The following is a 9,421-nucleotide window of genomic DNA, read 5'->3' on the forward strand; positions in this document are numbered from 1 at the left end:
AGAAGGAGCAGTCTTCATCCTTACACAGTTTGCAAGCTCTATGACAGTGGTTCTCAACCTATTTATCATTATGGACCTCAGGTTGAGAACCACAATGCCCTCCCCGCAACCCTTCTACAGATCCCAATGCCCCCTGCCCAGTGACCCCTCCACAGAATGGGGCCAGGAGTGGAGCCCCAGATGTAGGCTGGGCAGCTGGGACCTCGCCCCCCTGCTGCCCTTTACCACACTGTAGAACTGGGTTCTATTCCCATGTTTGCCACTGGTCTGCAAAGTGACCTTCAGCGAGTCACCTCACTTCTGTGTCTGTTTTCTCACACGTAAAATGGGGATAATGATACTGACCTCCCTTGTAAAACTCCTACAGATCTACTGAGCTGATGAAAAGCACTCAGTGAGAGTCGTAGGTTACTGCTATTACGTTTCTCTTGTTGATGAAGAGATTGTATATCTAGGATTTAAACTGAAGTCTTTACAACAAGCCAGAAGCTTACTTCTGGTTTCTTTAAGCACAGTCAAAGATGGAAAAAGACATCTCTTCACCAAAAAACCCAGCCATTCTGTGCAATTGTTTGATGCAGTTATCCAAAAGAATGCAGATCACAAACCTTAAATCATGGTCATACTGTGCGACTTAGCACGGAAACACACATTGAAATTTTCCAAATGGTGCAGGAGATTTAGCTATACATCTTCCATTACTTTTAATAAAAGGTGTGTGACTAAATCCTTCGCAACTGCTTAAAAAAGCTCAGCCATACCCACATTGTATGTGGGGCCACCAACTTCTTAAGGACTGCATCAAAAATGAGGTCATTTCACCTACCAGAGATTTAAAGTGGTGGGGGAACTGCATTTAATAGACACGTACAAAATTTAACTTGAGCCGAAATCTCTTTCATCAGAATGTCTCCATTTTACATACAAGATGCAATAAGTGTGCATAGTGGCAGATGGGAGTGGGAGGTTGTTTGGGTAACTGCTTTTTCATACTTTCTAATATCTTGAGTTTTCTTAAAGTGTAACGTTAAAGTTGATTTTTCAGGCTTGGTAATATTCCGTTTTTGGCAAAAAGTAAAATGTTCTTAAAGAGCTTGTTCTCCATAGTAATGTAGTTATTTACTACCAGTAACCATTGTCTCTGGTGTTTCAGAGTGATAGGATTGCCCTAGTGTCATTTGCTCTGCTTTTGCATCCCTGTTGGCTGGGCTTCCATCTGCAGCCTGCATTTATGATGAGACTATGCTGGAAGGCACTTATACGGCTATAAGTATCACTTTGTCTGGAAGTAATGGTGACTATCTGTGTCGCTTCTGAGTTGTTGTTGTTGTTATTATTATTTTATTAATGATAGCACTTCCCTCTGTGCTTCTTGCTCTTGCCAGCACCACATCAAGACTTGACCATAACTTGGTGTTCTCTGTTGTTCTTGCATCTTTCATTTTCTCGTATTCCCACTAATTTGTATTTATTGCTTCCTTTTTCCCCATCCAATTGTCCTGATCTTTTTAAATAGCAGTTTAATGATACTATTGATGTTAATCCTTTAGTGGTCACTCTTTGTAATTATTTTTTTTAATCTAAAGCTAATTTGTTCACTATATTTCTTTGAATTCTGTCTGTTGGTTACCTGCTCAGTTCTATTTTACGCATACCTGTGTATCTCTTTCCTTCCATTTCTAAATCAGACTTGTAATCTGAAGGAGTGATTCTCTACTAAACTAAAGCATGCTGCCTCCAGTTATTTCTTTAAACTTCCACTATGTATAGGCTGCCTCCTCATAGCTGCTCTCTGATTGGGGCAGGGAGAGACCTGGTTCAAACTTGCAGATATTTTTCACACCCAAAAAAGTGTGCAAAATGTTTCTTCCTCTCCACCCTCACCATTTTTCCCCTCCAAATTTCAATTTTTTTTGTCTGCTTCTACCCGTGGCTCTTCCTCTTGCTTAGTTGTGTCTGTCTCCAACTGTTGTTTGTTTAGACTGCCCTTCATCAGGATGCTGAATCAATTGCTTTGGACTACAACCATTATTCTGTATGCTTTTCTGCAATCTTGTGGATTTCTTATTGTGGTTAGGTTCCATGGAACTGGTGATCTGGGAGAAGGTAGCAAGCAGTAGAAGGAATTTGAAAAATAGCTTTATGAAGAATAAATTAGGGCCTGATGTGCCCATGGGTTTGTCTTACATGGCCAAAAAGCACCAAGAGCTTGATCTAAAGCCCCATTGACAGCAATGGGCTTTGTACCACACCCTTAGATGTAGTGGGGGTGATCATTATAGAAAAACCTAAACTATATCAAATTCTACCTTAACTTGCACTCCGTGCAGTCCTACCCTGGTCAGTAGGCTTTCAGGGAGAGTAAGGCAATTCAAAATTGATTTACTTCTAAAAATTAAACCACATCCACTGTGTGTTTGTTCCAAGAGGCCACATTTGTAGAGCCTGATGTACAAATTCCTCAAATATGGAAATTCGTACAGATCTAAGCTCCACGTCAGAATAATTTTAAGACAGAGGTTCCCTATTTCAGAAACACACTTCAGTGAGTCCATAGGTTTTATTATTTTCTTTCTTGCAGCATCTATGAGGCAGGCCCCCAGCCATCCAGATTCTTGTTTTTCTGCCATGACCCAGATGTTCTGTTGCAAAACTACTCCTGGATCCTAATTCTACTGATCACATACAGCAGCCCCATAGGGATAGAGTTAGTCTAGGCTGGGGGAATGTGTTTTATGTGTGCACGGGTGTGTGCAGGCATGTGTTTGCATGCACACTCTGTTACACTGTTTAAAAAGAATCATTTTCTGGTTTCTCAGTCAGGCTTAAAGGAACAGTTGTTGGACCAGCACTTTCTCTGTGTCCTTTTCCTTCGCCATGCTCTTGGCAGGGAGCCATTTCCTTTGGCTGGACCTAATCAGAAACCAAGACAAAAGGGAAAGGAAGCCCTGATATGTTATGGCAATTCACTGAGCCAGTTTTATGGAGAATGCGGGACATGATACTGTGATATAATACATAGAGCACAGGACATTACATAATGGATTAAACTAAAAATGCTGAGAAATGCAATTTGAATGGAGCATTTTTTAAAACAAGGTAAAACAACCTATAATTCTTGGAGAAATATGACAATCCAGAATCCTTGGGAACTATAACATAGTGACTGAGTACTAAATGCACTTTGGCTATGGGCCCACTCTCTTATGCCAATCTGTATTGGTGTTGCTCTAGTGAAATTACTCTAGCATAATACAAATGTAACAGACTGGAAAATTGGCTCAGTTTATTCATTTTAAGGGAAGACCTATGTCTAATATGAAATGCTGTATGTTAAAATGTATTAACTTTCATGATCCTGAGCACCCATCTGTTTGAAAACCCTATGACTGTAACCTTAAGTCTTGTGAAGCTCCCATAGATTCTTGGGGTCTTATAACCCAGTAGTGTTTGCTAGATAATGCTTAATCCCATGAGTAGTTCTGCTATAGTCACTCTTGGTAGTAAGCACTACAGAAAATGGCACCAGGCCCTTCATTTAATAGAGATGATTGATGTATGGAAAATTTTGATAGGTTGCTGGGATTTTCTTGTGCTAAAACATTATTTGTGAAAGCTGATGATATAGCTGATAAGGAGGTTATAGTCTGCTCGTGATGAGCAAACTGAGATATAATATATTAGGTCTGATGGGAGTACTGTGTTAGTCCCCTGTCCTGAGGGGAGACTATATCCCTAAACATGGGACATCATCGTATTGTTCTATTTTCTTATTTCCTATTCTAATCTTCTCCAGATGACTGGAATTGTATCCCTTTTTGCTTGACAGCCAAAGACAAACACCAAGCTGTCTACAAGACAGAGTGCCATTTTATTCCTCTGTTGAAATTCCTGATGAGATGGGCAAAACATCAGGAAACACTCAAGAGAAGACCTCCTGAACCTTCCAGTTATTCTTGTTGGCATCTTTAGATAGATAAGGTTTGTTTTTTTTTTTTTACAATAATTTCCTTTTTGGGGGACTATTAACAGTTTTTCATGCTATAAAAATGCTTTGTTTTATTTAATTGCCAGGTGGTCAAAGCCTGGAATTTACAATATTTCTGATTTAAATGAAATTTCTTTCCAGAATGTTGCATTTTTCTCCAGTGCAATCTTAGAATTTAAAGCAATGTGTACAGTGCTTAAAATAGCTATTTAAAATGTATATGTATGATTGTTTAAAGCTTAAACCAACTTTATTCCCAGACTCATATTATGTATCCTTTTTATCATGCTGCTACTGTACACTTGTGGCAACACATCTTAGAATATTACTTATGGTTTGTTCCATTCAGTATATCTATCATGCACAGTATTCAAAATGTAAAACTATTAAAGAACTTATATTCAAATATGCCTTTTCGAAAGTATTGAATTGACAGTGTTAGTTGGATTCAAACAAAGACTTGTAAAGACAAGTAACTTTTATTTTCAGACACCATTTTCTCTTCCTGTTACTTATACAGGTGCAATGTTTGACCAAGAGAAGTGTTACATTATCCTTAGCAGGGTAAATATCTACTGTGGTTGCTTTTCTAATTTCCATGGCCATCTTTTTCTTTTTATAGACAAAAGTAATGTCACTGTTTAAGGCAGAGCTGATGCAACCATTTAGGTGACCTCGGTGGTCACCTAGGGCACTAAGATTGAGGGGGCTCCATTTTCTTCAGTAGCGACCGCGGCAGCCGGATCTTCGGCCGCCCCGGTTGCCGTCAGCATTTAGGCGGAGGGAGCTGGGGCAGGGGAGAGTACGGAGGGCCGCCTGCAGCAAGTAAGAGTGTGGGGGCGGCATGCAGGGGAACTCCCCGCCCCCACTCACCCCTGCCGCACCTCCTCCCCAAGCATGCTGTGGCTGCTTCACTTCTCTTGCCTACCAGGCTTGCGGCGCCTAAGCTGATTGGCACCGCAAGCCTGGGAGGCGGGAGAGGTGAAGCAGTGACAGCATGCTCGGGATGCTCATGCTCGTGTGTGGAGCAGGGGTGAGCTGGGGCGGGGATGCCTCAGGGCTGGGGCTCGGGGACGGGAGAGGGCGCAAGGTGGAAGTTTAACCTAGGGCGTGAAACATGCTTGCACCGGTCTTGGTTTAAGGGAAGAAGACCCTTTTAGCTTCTCTTCTGAGTGCTGTGATGTTTGTGGAAGATGCTTCCCTCCATCTTGTATATCTCTGTAAATTTAAGCCTTGTGCTATATAAATATGATAACTGTATATACCTACAGCATGTGAAAACCAAACTTTGCCTCCTTTTCTTTGCCTCCCTCTTTAGATTAGTTGCATTCAGGATCACTGCCACCTACTATAAAAATGTTGTACAGAAATGTATTCTTCAGAATTCAGGAAGTTTGGGCATCTGTTTTGGGTGGGTTAGCTTGATAATTGGGTAAAAAATATTCTAGTGTTAACCTAAGAGAGCAATTTAAAGGAATGGAAAATAGTGTGTATATTCACATGCACAGTGACAAAACTAAATATGTACAGTACACAGTTTGGAGGCCTCATAAGTCCAAGTCTCGCTGAATTGGTTCTTGACAGTTATGAATGGTGGACTAGCTGCATTAAAGCAATGAGAGAGCTAACAGCAGGTTTGAAAACTGGGTTTGAATAAATCATCAACCAAACACATAACCGCATTGTAACAGTAGGCCAAAACCTATGCAGCCATGTGATTGCTAGTTGCCAGGAGACAATGAATCTTGGGCATTCTAAAAATATTGAAAGAATTTTAGCAGTTTCAAGTTCACTGAACTCTTTAAAAAAATCTAATATTTAACTACATTAAAATATAGCTAGTTTGCTAAACTGCATATAAAGTTGTAATACTGAATCAGCTTCTATTGTACAGTGGTCAGTGTCTTCTGTATATTTTTGCTACCTTTAAAAATTAGTATATATATATTTACAATATTAAAATGTAATGTTTTAGTATCACTTGAATATTTCCACAAAATGTTGCACACTTAAGTCTCCATCCTGCAATCACTTACTCACAAGAGTAACATTATGCTTGTTAGTAGTCCCATTGACTTCACAGGTTCTACTCACATGTTTAAAGTTAATCACATGCATGAGTGGCTGCAACATAAGGGTCTAATATCCTTTCTGAGATTACATCACTTCCAAAATACAGTTATCAAATGAATATCAGAATTAGAAGCACTATAAGTTGTTGTTTTTAATTTTTTTGCTGGAACAGTTCCTACAATAAGTTAACTTACTTGTGTATATGTAAATAGTGGACCTGAGTCTCCAACTGGTCTCTCATTTTGTTGATGAAATTTTGACTTGAATTGCAGGCACAAGTAGTAGTAGTGAAACATTCACCTACCTGACTTCTTGTAGGCACAAATAAGCAGGGAGCAGGAAATTTCTATACAGGCTGCTCATCCTGCTCTGCTCGTGAGCCATCCGTTTTCAAAGAAGCAGCATGCACTTCACAGCTAGCACATGCTACAACTCAGGATAATCAGCCAGCTGAGATATCGTTCATAACTCCTTCCAGCCACAGGGCTCTAATTAGAAGGGTAGATCTGAGTTCAGTTTCCCTCTTGGCTATAGATTTTATGTGTGACCTTGGGCCACTTAATCTCTCGCTGGCTGAGTTCCTCATCTGTAAAATGGGAATAAGAATACCTCCCTATGTCATAAGAGTATTGGAAGGGCAAATCATTCGATGATTATAAGGCTATCTGATATTCTGGTGGTAACCATATGAGTAGATAGGTGGATAATGCAGCAGGCTTAGATTAAAAGTAGTAGCAGGAGAAAGCCTCAACATCTGATGGGCCAATCAAGTGTACATTCATTTTATGTCTTAAGTAGATATAACAAATACACCAATTACATTCTTATTGGAAACTAGCTACAGATTTAAGTATTTCTTTAATATAGTATTTTTTTATGTGGGAAATTCAGTCAGCTGAGACTTTCCTTTTCAGAACACTTTAGCTTGCATAAAATAGCTGCATAATAATAATAAAACACAAGCCAAAATTTGGGAGAGAGAAATAGAGAGAGTGAAACTAAGGGCACGTGAAGAACAGTCAGTATCCAGCAACAGCAGCAAAACAGTTTCAATTTTCTGGATTATTAATTCAAATTCACACGCACATGCCAGTTAAAATTAAAGGCCTTTTTTTACTGCTCTAGTTTAAATTAAAGATTATATTCTGCTCCACAAGTCTGAATTAAATAGCTTATTTTGCACACCAAGCTCTCATTTTAAAACTAATAAAGAGAAGACATAGCATGTACGTGCAAGTTTGAGACAGGAAGGGTCTAAATTACTACACCTGTTTCACTTGGGAGCTACTTTATTAGTGTTACAAAACTTGGCTTTCAATTTGGCAGTCAGAAGAACATTTAGAACAAGTATTTCTTTGTTTTGACAGAAAGCCTGTGGTAAATGAATGACGTTGGAGCTAGGTGTGAAATGTGAAGGTACAAAATTAACTGGTAGGATAATTACTGTTCTAATTCTGCATAAACATGCATTTTGAAAATCATTAATAGTTCAGGGAAATAATGTTAGTGATTAAATAAGGTGGTTTGCATCACTGAGCACAACTAAGCTGCTTTAATTACATTTGAAAGCAAGGGAAAGCAGCTAATTAAAATTAGCAGAGGGTTCCTGAATGACCAGCACTGCATTCTTGGCCTAACCTGTTTAATTGTGTGTTTGTTAATGTCTTCATGTCCCCCTTTTCTGCATTTAACAAAATTATTAAAGAAACTTAAATGTGTTAGAAGTGAATGATTGTGTGTCGTTATCAAAATATGCACTGCAGATATAACTGGGGAATTGTTTACAAAGAAAGTCATTGTCATTCAAAAGTCATAACTTTTCTTCAGTCACATACACGTCGCTCACATCTGTAGGCTAGAAAAATAGTACTTTGCACCATCACCAATTTCAGTGTTTTGCAACTGTGCTAATTTTAAAAACCTTTTGAACACCAAGTTATTGGTTAAAATATAGCTAATAAATCTAACAGCAATATATTGAAAATACGGGGCAAAAATAGTATATAAATTAAATTGACCCTTTATAATAGCTCAGACTTGTTCAGTAAAAGCTGCGCTGACTTGGTTACGTGCAATAGGTAGCCTTGTTTTAAAAAAGATAAAACATATTAATGCATCCCAAGGTTTCCTATATACTTTTATTTGACCTTTAGGGTACGTCCACACTACCTGCTGGATCGGCAGTTAGCGATCGATCTATCGGGGATCAATTTATAGTGTCTCATCTAGACGGGATAAATTAATCCCTGAATGCGCACCCCGTCAACTCCGGAACTCCACCAGGGTGAGAGGCGGAAGCAGAGTCGACGTGGAGCCGTGGCCTTCAATCCCATGCCATGAGGACGGGAGGTAAGTCGAAATAAGATACGTCGACTTCAGCTATGCTATACTTGTAGCTGAAGTTGCGTATCTTACATTGACCCCCCCCCCAGTGTAGACCAGGCCTTAGTTAAAGATACTGTCTAATAGGCAGTCAACTTTCCTCCCCATTACCATGGGTGACCAGTTAAGATAGGTTTCATTTTATTAGCATACAGACATGTAAAGATAGTTGGTTTATATTCTATACATTTTTAACAAATGCACAATATAATACAATGAAGACAACTAAAAATAGATTAAAATGCTAATTTATATTTAGGTATAATCAAGTCAAGTTAAAGCAGATGCGATGTTTTCTACATTGATTCAGTATTTATACTGAACCTCTGATGTGAGACTCAGATGAATAATAATTTACATACATATACATTTTAAACAGAAAAAATTGGTGAAAAATATAAAGTTCTATATGGAACGATAGCAGATCCTAAGGAAAGCATCTTAAGTCATGGGAATTATGCTTATGAAACTGATAAGCAATTAAAGCAAGAAGTTAAATTTAACTCCATGAATAGTACAGAATATTCAGCAGATGATACATACATTATTTTATAGGTGCACATCTTTGTGAACCTATAGTGTGTCAGGCACTGCCCCCCTGGTAGTAAGGCGTAGTGGTTGGAGCAGAGGTTGACTCCGGACATAGGGTCAGGATTGGGCCAATGGTGGCACTGGAATCTGGGGACAGCCCAGGGTCAGAACAGAGATCACTGTGCGTAGACAAGCTGAAATCAGTAATGTAGCCAGAGTTCAGGTGCAAGCCAAGTCACTACCATAGCCAGGATCCAGGTCCAGGCAGAAGGCTGAAGTTGGGTAGTCAGAATCTGGGGGCCTGGAGAGGCTCTGGAAATGGAGGCCAGGCTGAAGCAGGTCACTAACAGGGCTGGAGCAAGGTCAGAGTATGGCTGGAACAGTGCTCAGGGTAAGCTAGGGCAGGGACGGGATCAAGAGCAGGCTTGGAGTCTTGAGAGTCTGATA

Source organism: Gopherus evgoodei, chromosome 8 (assembly GCF_007399415.2).
Source record: "Gopherus evgoodei ecotype Sinaloan lineage chromosome 8, rGopEvg1_v1.p, whole genome shotgun sequence".
Lineage (NCBI taxonomy): Eukaryota > Metazoa > Chordata > Testudines > Testudinidae > Gopherus > Gopherus evgoodei.